At 43.9% G+C, this 12,893-nt stretch overlaps 1 long non-coding RNA gene across 1 annotated transcript in view; it reads left to right on the forward strand.

Moving 5' to 3' along the window:
- Window positions 1-11,224, forward strand: part of LOC106940917 (uncharacterized) — an 18,681-nt gene extending 7,457 nt beyond the window's left edge. The window contains exon 2 of the long non-coding RNA XR_001423222.1: window positions 1,947-11,224. This is a non-coding gene — a long non-coding RNA (uncharacterized LOC106940917). The remainder of the gene's footprint in view (window positions 1-1,946) is intronic.
- The last annotated feature ends 1,669 nt before the right edge of the window (window positions 11,225-12,893 follow it).

Consider the following 12,893-nt stretch of genomic DNA (forward strand, 5'->3'; position numbering starts at 1 on the left):
GTGTGTGTGTGTGTGTGTGTGTGTGTGTGTGTGTGAAGTGCATGCCAGGATGAAGAGGAGAAAGTGATCCAGAGAGGAATGCTGAGGAAGAGGAGTGAGGATGATGAGATGGGACGGGTAGTAAAGTGAGGGAGTGTTTAAAGGTGGGGGGGTTCCTTGGCGATGGCAGTCACGTCCCAGGCCGTCTGGTCGTCCCTAGCAACCAGACATGATGTAAGACGAAGATGAACTTGAACTTGGCCAGGCAGCGAGGATGATGAGGGGGAGATTGGTGAAACGTGAACATTTGGCGATCGATGCCGGCCGATCAGAGACAACACACACACACACACACAAAGGAATGGGTCTGGTGGTCTGAACCCTCCCACGGTCCACCCAGGGTTTGGCGCCCCCTACAGGCAGTAGATGGTTTTATATTTGATCAGAAGTTCTTCAGATGTTCTTCTTTGGGACTTTTAGCTGCTTGTCCAAGATCTGCTCAGATGCTAAAAATAAGGCCTTATAATGTCTTAAATTAATTTTAAAAATATAAGTTGGACTTAAAAATGTTAATCACGGGTCTTAAACTATGTCGTGGCAGGATTTTTAAATCTCATATATTCTATGTACGTAGTTTTTTTTTCTCACAGGACTTTTCAGTTTAAGTCATCTACAGACATCTTCATTACATTCTTGAGGCAGTTGTGGCTACCGCTAAGTAGCTGCTAACATACCCTTGCTAGCTAGTATCTCTCATTGATGCAAATTTATTGCTATTTGCCTGTACGACATAAGATGCTAGGTGCATTTTGTGCTAAAGTCTCGTCTTTACAGGGCTTAAGGCTGTAGAGCAGTGGTGCCCAAAGTGGGTCCTGGAGGCCCGGCATCCTGCATGTTTTAGTTCTCTCCCTGGTGGTAGTAACCACCTTTTCAGCATGTCGGTGTTCTTCTTAGGCCTTCTAACGAGCCATCATTTGATCCAGGTGCGTTAAACCAGGGAGAGACTAAAACATGCAGGATGCCGGGCCTCCAGGACCCACTTTGGACATCATTGCTGCAGAACCACATGCAGTGAGACATTCAAAGCTGTGAACAAACCTGAGAGAGGTCACAGTTTGGCTCCCCTGGTGATGCTGAAGGCTCCCAAGAAACAGTCGCTGCTTCTACTGCCACTGGTCTGACAGCAGCCTTTGGTGTGACAAACTCTGAAGGCAGAGGTTCAGTGAATTTTAACGGTTGTCCAGTTATCCACACATCCATCCGTCCATCACGTTCCTCCCAGCTTGTCCTAGTCTTCCTCTGGGCCTCCTCCTGCTGGATCACCTCACCATGTGTTTCCATCATTTGTGAAAAAGATTCTGATGTCAACCTCAACTGCCCCAACCTAGAGAAGGCACTCTACCCTTTTCTGGACCTTCAGATTTGGAGGCGCTGATCCTCATGTTGGCGGCAAACCGATTCAATGGGAGCTGCAGATCACTGCCTGATGAAGCCAATCAGACCACATTATCTGACCCCAAGACGCCCAAACGGGATCAACGCCTTGGCCAGAAAGAGTCCGTAAAGGGCAGAATTGGTAACACAAGGTGACCTTGGTGGAGTCCAGCTTTCATCAGAAATGAGTCCAACCAGAGTTGTTACTGTGGAGAGAAATACGGCTGAGGAAGAGGAGCACAGGAGAAGGAGTAGAGCCTCGTAAGAACGGAGAGCCACCAATGCTGACAAATAGGGAAAGAGATTAAAATGAACAATAATTAATGTCTTCAACTAAAGTAAGAATGTGACAAGATATATAGTTGATTTCACAAGTAATTAAATGTCTTCATATATGTGTGTGATTTTCTTTTGTACATTTCTGATGTGATACAGGCCTTAAATTTCATTGATAATGGCCTTAGGAAGTCTGAAATGTGAGCTGGTGAGGTCTGGAGGAACCCTCATGTTGACCCCTATATCTGTCTCCACAGTGGTACCTGGGATAAGGACTCCGGAGGCGCAGACGCCCTCTATGGCCAGCCGCTGCAGCCTGTCCTCCAACACCAGCTGTCCCTGGTCAACCCCGTCACCGGTCCTGCAGATCCTGGCTCCACCGTCAATGACTCGGCATCGGCATGGCTAAAGCAGATTAAGCGCTCCCACGCTGCGAATCGTTCGTCCCAGAATTCCTTGCAGACTCTTGGATCGTATATCTGTAGTGCTGGATCTGAGCCCTGAACCTTTTTCCCTGAATCCCTGACCTGTGGGGCAACGGGGGAAGCGACCTCTTCTGGGAACGTCATCAGACTGAGTCCCAGTTATTCCTCTGTGGAGGACCTACCTATCCATCACTTTGTGCCGTGTGAACTTGCAGTGGTTTGAAGCCCTCAAGGCTGCCACCACCCCTTCCTCCTTAGTGGATCCCTGCAGCCGGGAGTTGGCAGGGGGCCACCTGGCTCAGAGACACCAGCTGAAACAAACCTCCTGGGACAGACGCTGCCTCCTTCCCTAGCTCTCTTCAGGACTTGGACGGTAGCATGATGGGAGGAGCTGAGCCGGGGGCGGAGCAGCATGAACTAACCGTGGGGGCTCTGGGTGGGGCATCCTGAAGGTGGTCTGGATTCGCTGCTACGCTTCACCAGGCGCTCGTTTCTCTGGAGGCTTCATGGCTCATCGGTTTCTCTCTTTTAGCCTCCATTCTCTCCTTCCATCCATCCACCTGTCCAGGTGAAGAGGCAGCGTACGCAGGGCGGGCCGAACCCCCGGGGGTCCGGAGCCACGCCGCCAGTCAGGGGAGAGCCCCACCTCTCAAACTTAACAGTGAAATCATGAGGAAAAGTGCAATTTTGTTGACTAGTTGTTGGATTATTAAATATATCTAAATGTATATTTTTCTTGTAGTCCGCTCAGACCTGGGACTCTAAAACACTGAGCGACAAACCGACACGCAGCCTTGGGGATCCCCAACCCAGTGAGAAACCACCAAACCGCGTCGTTCTTTGATAATCTGGTAGTTTGATATGAGAACGTCTGAATCAGAGATCAGTTTCTGAGCAAAGGACTGATGTTCATTCAGCTCAAATAGGAATGAATAACGATTCCTTTATTTGAAATTTATTCTGCGTCAGGGAAACAAAATGTCTCCTGAGGCCAAATCACAACAATTTAAGCTTGAAACAAATCAGTTTGGCAAGATAATCTGCCTGGCAACGGGCTGTCATGTGATTGGCTGGGTCTTCCAGAGGCTCCATCCAATCACAGGCACTTCTTCCTCCAGCTGGCCAATAGGCTGTGAGTGTGTCATCAGGGGGCGTGGTTTATTTATGAAGATTTTAACTCTTCTTCAGTTTGTTTTTTCTTTCTTATTCTATAAATATCTATAGACACACACACCCGACGTTAACATGACTTTAAGTGGAAAAAGTCATAAAAATAAGTAAAAAAAAATCTGCATGTGTTCGTGTTTGTGGCCGTTTTCTCCATAGATGACGTAGTTAGTGATAAACGGATGATATTCCAACATGAGGCACTTCCTGTCGGTTCTTCACTTCCCTACAACTCTCGGTTCTTTTCCTCTCATGTTTTCCTGGCAGCAATAGAACCGGTCCGGTCTTCAAATCCAAAATGTTAATTTGTCTGTCCTGTGTCTAAATTAGCTGATCCTGGTCTCTGCGCCACAAACACTAGCAGGATGTCCAACCTGTGGTCAAACCAGCTTTAAGGTGGCGTGGCCTGCAGGTGGCGCTGTAGGCTGATTAATTTTGGTTTTGTTAGGAGGAAGTTGTGAAGAACTCGTTCTGGAGGCGGTTAAAGGTCAGATGGTCTCCTCCGTGTTTGAGGCTGGATCTCCTGAAGTTCTGCAGATGGAAACGTTCGCTGAACTTTTTCCACCAAAGCAGCTCCAGGTCCAAACCACAAGCTGCTCTACAGCCCATAATTATCTATACCCCTGGCAAGCTTAGCTCTATTTTGTTTCTAATAGGACACAAAGCTCTTTTTATATAGCAAACTTATCTCTATTATAAGAGACATAAAAAATCTGCTTTAATTATATTAGAATAATAATCTGCATCAATTATCAATTAAAACATTTTTACTCCCTGATGAATGAGTGAAGCTTACTAGCTACATGCCTGTCTTGTTGTATATATAGCCAAACATTGGTTGATACTTATTCCTCTCTTGTCAAGTTTGATTTTAGATGTGCTCTGATACCACCCAGTGGTCGGAGTGTGAACTACATGCGGTTCATGGAAGCGGAATTGTGCAATTGGCCGATAAACTATTAATAATCTGAATCCTCAGCTAGGTTGTGCAATAAAAATATATTTTTAGACTGTTTTCTATACATGATATATTAAAACAGACCACACGTTTAAAATTCTAAAATTTATTTCTAATTTGTGTTTGAAGTCTTTTAGTAACACTCGGCAACTAATGAATGAAAATGAGTGATGCTAGTCTTTATAACCTATATATAAATTTAGATATATTTGTAAAAAAAAAAAGTAAATAGTATTTTTATTATATATATAAATATTCATTAATAAATAATTATTTTCACAAGTGTATAATATCTGTTTTATCTGGATTTAGGGAACACAAGCTTCTAGGACATTACAGTAAAGACATTTTTCAGTAGTTAGCTCTATTTGAAACACTGCAGGATAAAAACAAATGGTTGGTCAAAAATATCTGCTGAAAATCAGTTTGAAAACTGATTTCATGGGACTGCTGTGAAGGAATTTTACAGTGTTTAAAACACTATGATGATGAAAAAACAGTGGTTGTTCAAAAAGAAAAATTTGACCTAATTCAATCTGTTTCATTCCTTAACTGCCTGGTGTTGCTATTTAGCATCATAGCTAAATTTACACTAATGGTGTCTGAAATGTTCAAATTTATAATGTCTAAGTTTTTGTGCACTCGGACATTCAGGCATTAAGGGGTTGTTAGCTTGTGGGCGGAGCAGCTTGTTGGTCCTCCACTGTTCAGATGAGAATTAATGGAGTTATAAACCGCATTCTGATTGGTTGCTGGATGTTCTGGTTCTGGAGCAGAGATCAGCTTAGTGGAGCCCAGACATCCAACTCCAACTGGCGGTCAGCTTTAGAACTCCAGAGTCTCCCTGTTGTTACCACAGCGCTCCAGTAGGGGGCAGAGCAGCAGAAACAGCTTCCAGCGCTATTTGCTGCTCATTCAACTGAATCCAGACCTTCTGGTCGACCACTTCGTGATCTTCTCCGTCTTTCCAGGGAATTTTCCATCTGTTGCTGGAAGGTTTCACATCTTCCCGTTTGTCTGCCTGATTGTTCCCTGATCCGAGTATCGGATGTAAATTATGCAATATCTGCTTGCACTCTGACACGTCTTTTTATGGTTAGTTTTCCTTCCTTCAGATCGAAGCCGGACCCTACTCAGCCGCTGTGGTGGCTCTGGTCCGATGAGCCAGGCTGCTGTCTCATGAACCCGACCTTAAACAAATCCAAGCTGTCATCCGTCAGAGTGCGGACGGTTCTGTGAAACGGATCTGTCCGGTTCTGTTGGGTTTGAGGCTGTGAGGGCCGAGGGTCAGTTCTGTTCCTGCCTTGCCTTTAGCTGTGAGTTGGGCATTATCTATCTGCACTAAATATGAGATGGTGAATACAGGAAAGCAGCTTCTAGGTCGAATCGATTAAAGGGAATAAAATGAGAAAATTGTACGGACATTTTTTTAAGTGTCAAAAAATCTGATCAGTTGGTTTGAATCCGACTGTCGCTGAGCGTTTGAGACATCTTTAAGGAAACTACAATGAGTGAGCAGTAGTGTGGGCAGCGAGTTTGTTTGCTGTTTGTTCATTTAGTTGGTTCTGCAGTGAAGGCAGAGGGAGCGCCTCCTACTGGCTGGAGCCCTGACTGAGTGCTGTATAGTTTATTGATTTTAAAGCTGCCCTATTTTCTAATGCAGGACTTTTTTAACAATGACTAAGTGAGGAAACTGTGGTGGTGTGAATTTTCTGACTGTTTCTACGGAGGTTGTTTTTTTTCCTGGAAACTGGATCCAAGTTGAAAACTTTCCCGTTTCCTCCTTTTTTCTTGAGTTTCCTTTTTTATGTATTTATGAACATTTCCTATGTTGATGCTCTTCTGCAGCCCAGAGTGACCCCCATCCCCATTGTAAATGGATGTTACAGTTTCTGTATGTTCAGTGTTGATGAAGCTGAATTTAGTCCTTCTAAGGGAAAACAAAATTTTTCTGCATTTGAAGGAGTTTAGTTGTTAGGCAGGAGACATAGCCGGCCAAACGATGCCCAACTAGAAATGCATCCAGGCATCTTTTTTTCTGTTCACCATTCCATGCAGAACAATAAACAGCTTGATTATGCAACATGATTTTTTTCTTTCCCATCTGTTTCTTTCTCCACCTCCTCCTCCTGCACGCCTCCACCGCTGCGGAGCGACGGGACGCCGTGATCGGACCTCCTGCTACGGTTCCACCCAGGAATCAATTATTCTAATGATCAGTAAATCCTCTCTTTAATGTCTCCATTAACGGATCAATTCTTCTCTTTCTGCATCTAATGATACAAAAACCCGATCAGCAACCCAGAGATGGTGCTTTAGTTTGGAGGTGCAAAGGAAACCGGGCCGGTTCTCATGAACCGGGCAGCAGGTCCAATCACAGCTGAACCAGAGCTGGAACCAGAACCAATCCAAACCTCACTCCCCCAGAGGAGCTCTGCTGCCTCATCAGGAAACGGAGGGGCAGTTTTTACCCCCATCATGCCCCAGGAACAGGAGCCCCCTCTCCAGCTGCTGCTGCACAGTCAGGGGTCAGAGGTCAGGGGTCGGGGTGTTTCTGAACAGATCACCGATGGAGGACTAGACCGTGCCTCCATCTTGCTTCTCCACAGCCAATCATGGCGCAGCAGTCTAATCTGCATGAGAACTATGCACTGACTAACAGCCTTCACGTTCCTCCAGAGGGGGCGCCGTGGAGCGAACCCAGGAACCAGCATACTCCACCATATATGAAGATATGAAATGTAGTGCCTGTGAAGCTGTATTCTCCTGAACCTGTTTATATCTCCGGAACACCAGTAGCCTTCTGACTCTAGCTGATGTTCAATAATCACCTGATGTAACCTGCATGCTCTGCCATAGCGTCTAGCAAGACAGCAAGTAGGAAAAAAATGAACTTCCTGTTCATCTTCACCCTCCTCTTCATCAACTCACCACCATCTGTAAGGGACGTCTAACAGGCATCCACTGCAGGACGAGGGGCCCCAATGGGCCCTGCCATGATGGGACGCCATCAGGATGAGACTCACACTCTGGGTCCCTCTCTGATTGGACCCGTTCTAAGCCCTTCAGCCTCGCACAGTTTTAATCAGACAATCTCCAGATCACTGTTTTTAGCATCTGCAAACACTCAGCTGGTCCCCTCACACACACATCATATATATATATATATATATATATATATATATATATGCACACACACTCCTGTTAATCTCCCACATGAGGCCTGAAGGTAGCTTAGTGCTTTGTGGGGTCCACACACACATTCCAGCATGCATTGACCAACACCAACAGCCCCACCCCCTACCTCCTCCCCGGGCTGTTTCCTGCAGGAGAACCAATCGATGGCTTCTCCATTTTTCTGCAGCGCTCAGCATTATCTAGCCTGACTTCCCCAGACTCCTCCGCTGCCCCCCCCCTCCACCCCCTGCCCCTGGCAGGACTTTAAACGAGCTGCTGCTCCTGCAGGATCAGAGCGGTTTAAAGGGAAGGTGGCTGCAGTACCTGGGAGCCTCCGTCTTGCCCCCCCAGCCCGGACCAGCTGGGGTCGATCGGCTCGTCTAGCTCACCTCCAGTGGCTCCTGCAGCCTGTCGATGCTGCTCACATCTTTGAAACTCAACAGTTTCTTCAACTCGTGCATCTCTTTCAGGCAGAAAACTTTGTTGATGACCAGACTGTTTTCTTAAAGGGCAATGCCATTGAATCTGCAAGCTGTCCGTTTCCGTCTTCTTCAGAGGACACAGATTAATTTACAGAAACCAAACATCTATCAAACATTCCTCTTTCAAAGTGCTTGAGATTTAAGGAAGGAGCATTAGATGGCCAGGAGTCGGACTTTAAGATGTCTTATTGACATATAATTATGAATATTTGCCTAAATGGCCAGGTCATAGCCACACTTTGTTTCCATGGGATGCTCCTCATCCTCTCTGGCTTAGGCTCTGACGGGAGAAAGAGGAGTTAACATCCTTTTCATTGTTAGCCTGATATTTCTGCTGCAGCTGCAGCAAGATGTTATAAACTCCAGGATCTAGCTGATAACATATCAGTTACCCAAAGGGAAATGTACATGACCTGGTTATTTATCCATTTCTTATCAATGAAAAATGTTAGTAAATATGTCAAAAAGGCTTTATGGTAGTAAAGCAAAGCATGGTGAAAGATTTATACTTTCATAATTTACTAAAGTGTGACATTTACCAATGTTTAGCTATTTAGCTTATAAAGTCTTCAGTATAAATTATTTAGCGGCTTTCCACATGTAGAAACTTTGGCAGAAATTTTCTTTGAAAGCTTTTTTTAAAATCCTTTTTTCTAAATCTGAATAATTAAATTTCTCTCCCAGAAGATATTTTCTACATTAAATGTCTTAACCTTATAAGATCTGAATAGTTTGCTATGAATGTTGGCATTTGTATGCTAACAGAATGAAATCATGCTGAGCTTGTGAGTTGGGACGTCAGTACACCGATAACATAGTGACTTGTGCATGTTAATAAAAAATTAGCAAGGCTGACTAAACATAAAATTACATACAAGCATTAGCATGAGCCTGCTAACACTGAATAAAACCTAAATAGCTGTGGAAATTAGCCATATGCTACCATTCTCAACAAATACATGATTAACTAAACTTCCTCAATAACTTAAACTCTTGATAATTAGTGGGGTTCTTTGTTAGAAATTAGTTTCAGATTTTAGCATTAGACCGCTAATAGTAAATAAATGTTCAAAAATTGGATTAAATGTAGAGATTAACCCTAGCTGGCTAAGAATAAATTAAACCATAATAATTAGTTGAGTATGTTACCATTGGTTTATTAACACAAATGACAACAAATTAGTCTGCTAATAAGTAATAATATACTGTCCATTAGCAAAATGCTAACATTTTGAACATAGCTGATATTAGCTGGAAGGATTAGAAATCCTCATTAGAAATCCTTAAAAAAACTGTGGACATTAGTGTTAGCATCAGCAATAAATAAAACCACATTAATTGTGAAATGAAGCATTAGCATGTTAAAACTGAATCAAATCAAAATAATTAGTATGGACATTAGTAGCATGTTAACACAGTGACTTGTATATAGACTTAGCAGCAGAGATTAGTAACACTAAAACTAACATTCATTTCCTATAGATATAAGTGTTAGCAGATTACTAATAGATAAAATTACATTAAGTAACTGTTGATGCTAGCGTTTGTATCTTAATGCTAAATGAAATCATCAAATAATCAGCCGTGGAAGTATCAGCATGTTAACATTAATAATATAGCTAAAACTATTAGTTGTGATTAATAGCAGTTCCTAAGCATGTGTTAATTAGATGGGGACAATAGTGTTAGCACTAGCTCTGAAGAAAACCAAATTCATTAGCTGTGAGCATAAGCACTAAAAATACAATTAAATTATAAGAAATAGTGTGAACATTTGCTACATGCTCACATGTTATTAGCAAATATTACATAAACTTACTTAAAAGTAGGAATTAGTAACAAACAATAATTAGCTCACAATAATTAGCTGGATGCTAGCATTACCCTGCTAACACTAAAAAAAACCCAGCTGGCTGTTACCTTTAGCATGCTAATATTGAAGAAATTCCAGTAACTAGCTGTGGACATTAGTAGCATGTTAATTAGTTGTGGTAAGTGGTAGTAGAACAGATCAGTAAGATTTCCATGAACCCCTGGTATTTCAAGGAGTTGTGGTCCACAGCTGCTTGTAAAGTTAAAATCTATAAATACTTGAGACTCCCTCTAAACTCTTTTAACTGCCTGCTTTCAATATCAAAAGCTAAATTTACCTTAATTTGCATTAGTCCCGTCATAGTACTACTTCAGAACATAACAAACTGTCCTCATTATTTCTGCTTTTGAGGGTTCAGACAATCAGTGCCAAGGAAAATAAATGGCGCTCCAGTTTTGTGTCAAGAAGCATTGTATCAGGTACTTCAGCTGCCCAAGATGCATTTTCTTTTAAATATTCTAGATGTGGTCTGCAAAAAGAATATGAAAAAATGTACTTTTTCCATGACTCTCCAAATAGACGGGGTCCACCATAGCAAAACTTTACAATAATAAGGTTAAAAGCCTATTGTCATATTAATTTTTGGCGTTAGCAGCCTGGCAGAAGATAAGACAATTTTGTATTAAAATTAGCATTAGCTTTGGAACAAGTACTAGTCACTGCCAATGACATTAGTGAGAGTTTATCATCAATTAGTGATGATAAACATTTCAACTTCCAACTCACTGCTGCTGATCAGAAGGCTAACTGGAGAACTCAAGCAAGTTTTAAGGTTTATCAGGACAAAAATGGATGGAAGTGGAACAAAACATGGCTGGCCAGCAGAGCATTGACATTGCCCTTTAGGAGAATAGAATAGAATAGAAATATTAGCATCAGGCTTTACTCCACACTGTGTTGAAATCTCTTGTATAACTGAATCCAGGGATTCGTTTTTACAGTCTTTCCAAACTGCCCTCCTGTTTTCCAGGCTCTTGACGTTTTTAACCGTTTGAACCAATCACCAGTGAAATAATCAGTTTGATCAGCCTTAAGGAATCGTCTCGTTGCCTTTGTCCAGGTGCCCTGGAGGTGGCGCTATGCGTAGCTAACGACAATCTTTAGGAAGGAGAGCTTTATAATCCCTTGAGCGAGGCTGGAGAGGCAGAACCACACCGTTTCCCATCATTCCCTGCTCACTGCCTGAATCACCATGGAAACCAGCTCAATCAGCCCTTCCGTCCATCCTCACCTGAAACGTACCGATACCTCGTGCCTCAACAGCAAGGCGGCACTTTGAGCCGACCTGGTGTCACCTGATGTCCAGTGTTTCATTTGGCCGGTTCTGTTCTACCGGGTCGTTCTGTCTGTCTGTCTGTCCGTCACCGCCGCCATGTCCGCTCAGACTCAACTTACTGAAAGCAAAATGTGCGTTTCCTATGCAACCACATAAAAATAAAAATGCTAAAGCTAACAACCCAGGCTGCTTCACTCTCATGTTTCCTGACTAAAGTCCAGCACCTGAAAGCAACTGGACCTCTGAGGTTGGAGATGGCCGTTTCCTTTCAAAATGGCTGCCAAAGAGAAACCATGACGGTTGTTTTAGTAGAAACAATGATGCAGAACACGTCTTATGCGTCACAGCGAACACCTTTCTCACGGTTAGAATGTTCATTTCACAGTTGGAGGTTTGGGCTTTGACTAGGCCATTATAACATCTGAGCCTGCTTTGGTCCAGTCACAGTGACTTGGTTCTGCTGGGTTTCAGATCAACATGTTATCAGATTTTCTGCTCTGATTGTATCTGCTGTTCTGTTTCTTTCCTCTTCTTGTTCTCCTGGTTGAACTTCCTCCTCCTCCTCCTCCTCTTCCTCCCACGTCTCCGTTACCCAGCAGTTCCTGCAGCTTCGCAGCATCAGCATCATTCCTGACACCATGTTTGATTCCTGCTGCCTGTGGTTTGGATCATCTGAGCAATCTGCCCCCCACATGTGAGCTGTGTTGTTGTGGTCTGAGCTTGGGTTCTTCCCCTAGGGTGCTGAGGGGAGGGGGGCAGCTCGCCTGCTCCTCAGGTTTCAGAGGGGAAGACGACCGCAGAGGAATGTGAATAATTCAACCAGCCGCCAATAGCAGGCATCGCCTTTCCACACACACACACACTGAGTCGTGACCTGATCTGCCCTCTCAACACTCGCTGTGTGACGCTGCAGAGGTTACAGAGTGAAGATGAAGGTCTGGGAGAATCAGCAGAATGAGGTAAAGCAGAGCTGGATCGGCCTGTAGTCAGAACCAGAACCAGGATAACAGGTCGAACTGTGGAACCAGAACCAGTCAGCGGTCCATCAGCTCTGAGCCGTAGGCGGCTGGTTTGGTCAGACTGAGTCCTTCCTGCTGCAGACTGAAGGGAGGAGACGTGGGAAAGCTGCTCATGCCTGCTGTTAAACACGGAGAAGGATGTATGATGCTGTGGGCTGATTCTCTTTAACAAAGCAGCGTGATTAGCAAATGCTACCTGTTTCCATGGAGACATTCATTCACTTTTCCCAGTTAGCGTTGCAGCCTGATGTTTCTCTACATTACAGGTTCTAGTTTGGGTTTGTGGGTCAGAACTGGACAGCAGCACGTCATCAGCGAACAAACAAACCCCCACCGTCTGCCTCCAAGCTAACACTAGCGCCTGCAAGCCAGTGCTAAAGCAATAGCCAATAACAACAGAAGGACAACAGAGGGTCAGCTAGCTTAAAGGTTAAAACCAGAATCTATTGTTTTAATGAGCTCAGACACGATTTAACACCAATGAAGAAAATATTTAAAGCTCTGCCCGTCCACGCACCAATTAGCATTAATCACAGTGCGTGTGTGTTACTGATCAATAATGAAACTTTGTGAGAAACGGCCGCAGCAGGAGGGAGACGCTGGTCTGGGACCAGCTTCCTGGTTTCTGCTGCTGTGATTGGTCCAGCTGGCTGGTCAGCTGACAGGAGGAACCAATAGGATGAACTGAACCGAACTGAAGTTCACCTGAACTGACGGTGGTTCTGTCAGGGTTTATTCTGCTTCTTTCTGTCTTGAAATAAAAAATTTATTTACATCCTCAGTCCGGAGTCAGAACCTCGTCCTGCAAACAGAATCGGCAACATTCT

Source organism: Poecilia latipinna, unplaced genomic scaffold, assembly GCF_001443285.1.
Source record: "Poecilia latipinna isolate Pla-1442-1.1 unplaced genomic scaffold, P_latipinna-1.0 Scaffold3416, whole genome shotgun sequence".
Taxonomy (NCBI): domain Eukaryota; kingdom Metazoa; phylum Chordata; class Actinopteri; order Cyprinodontiformes; family Poeciliidae; genus Poecilia; species Poecilia latipinna.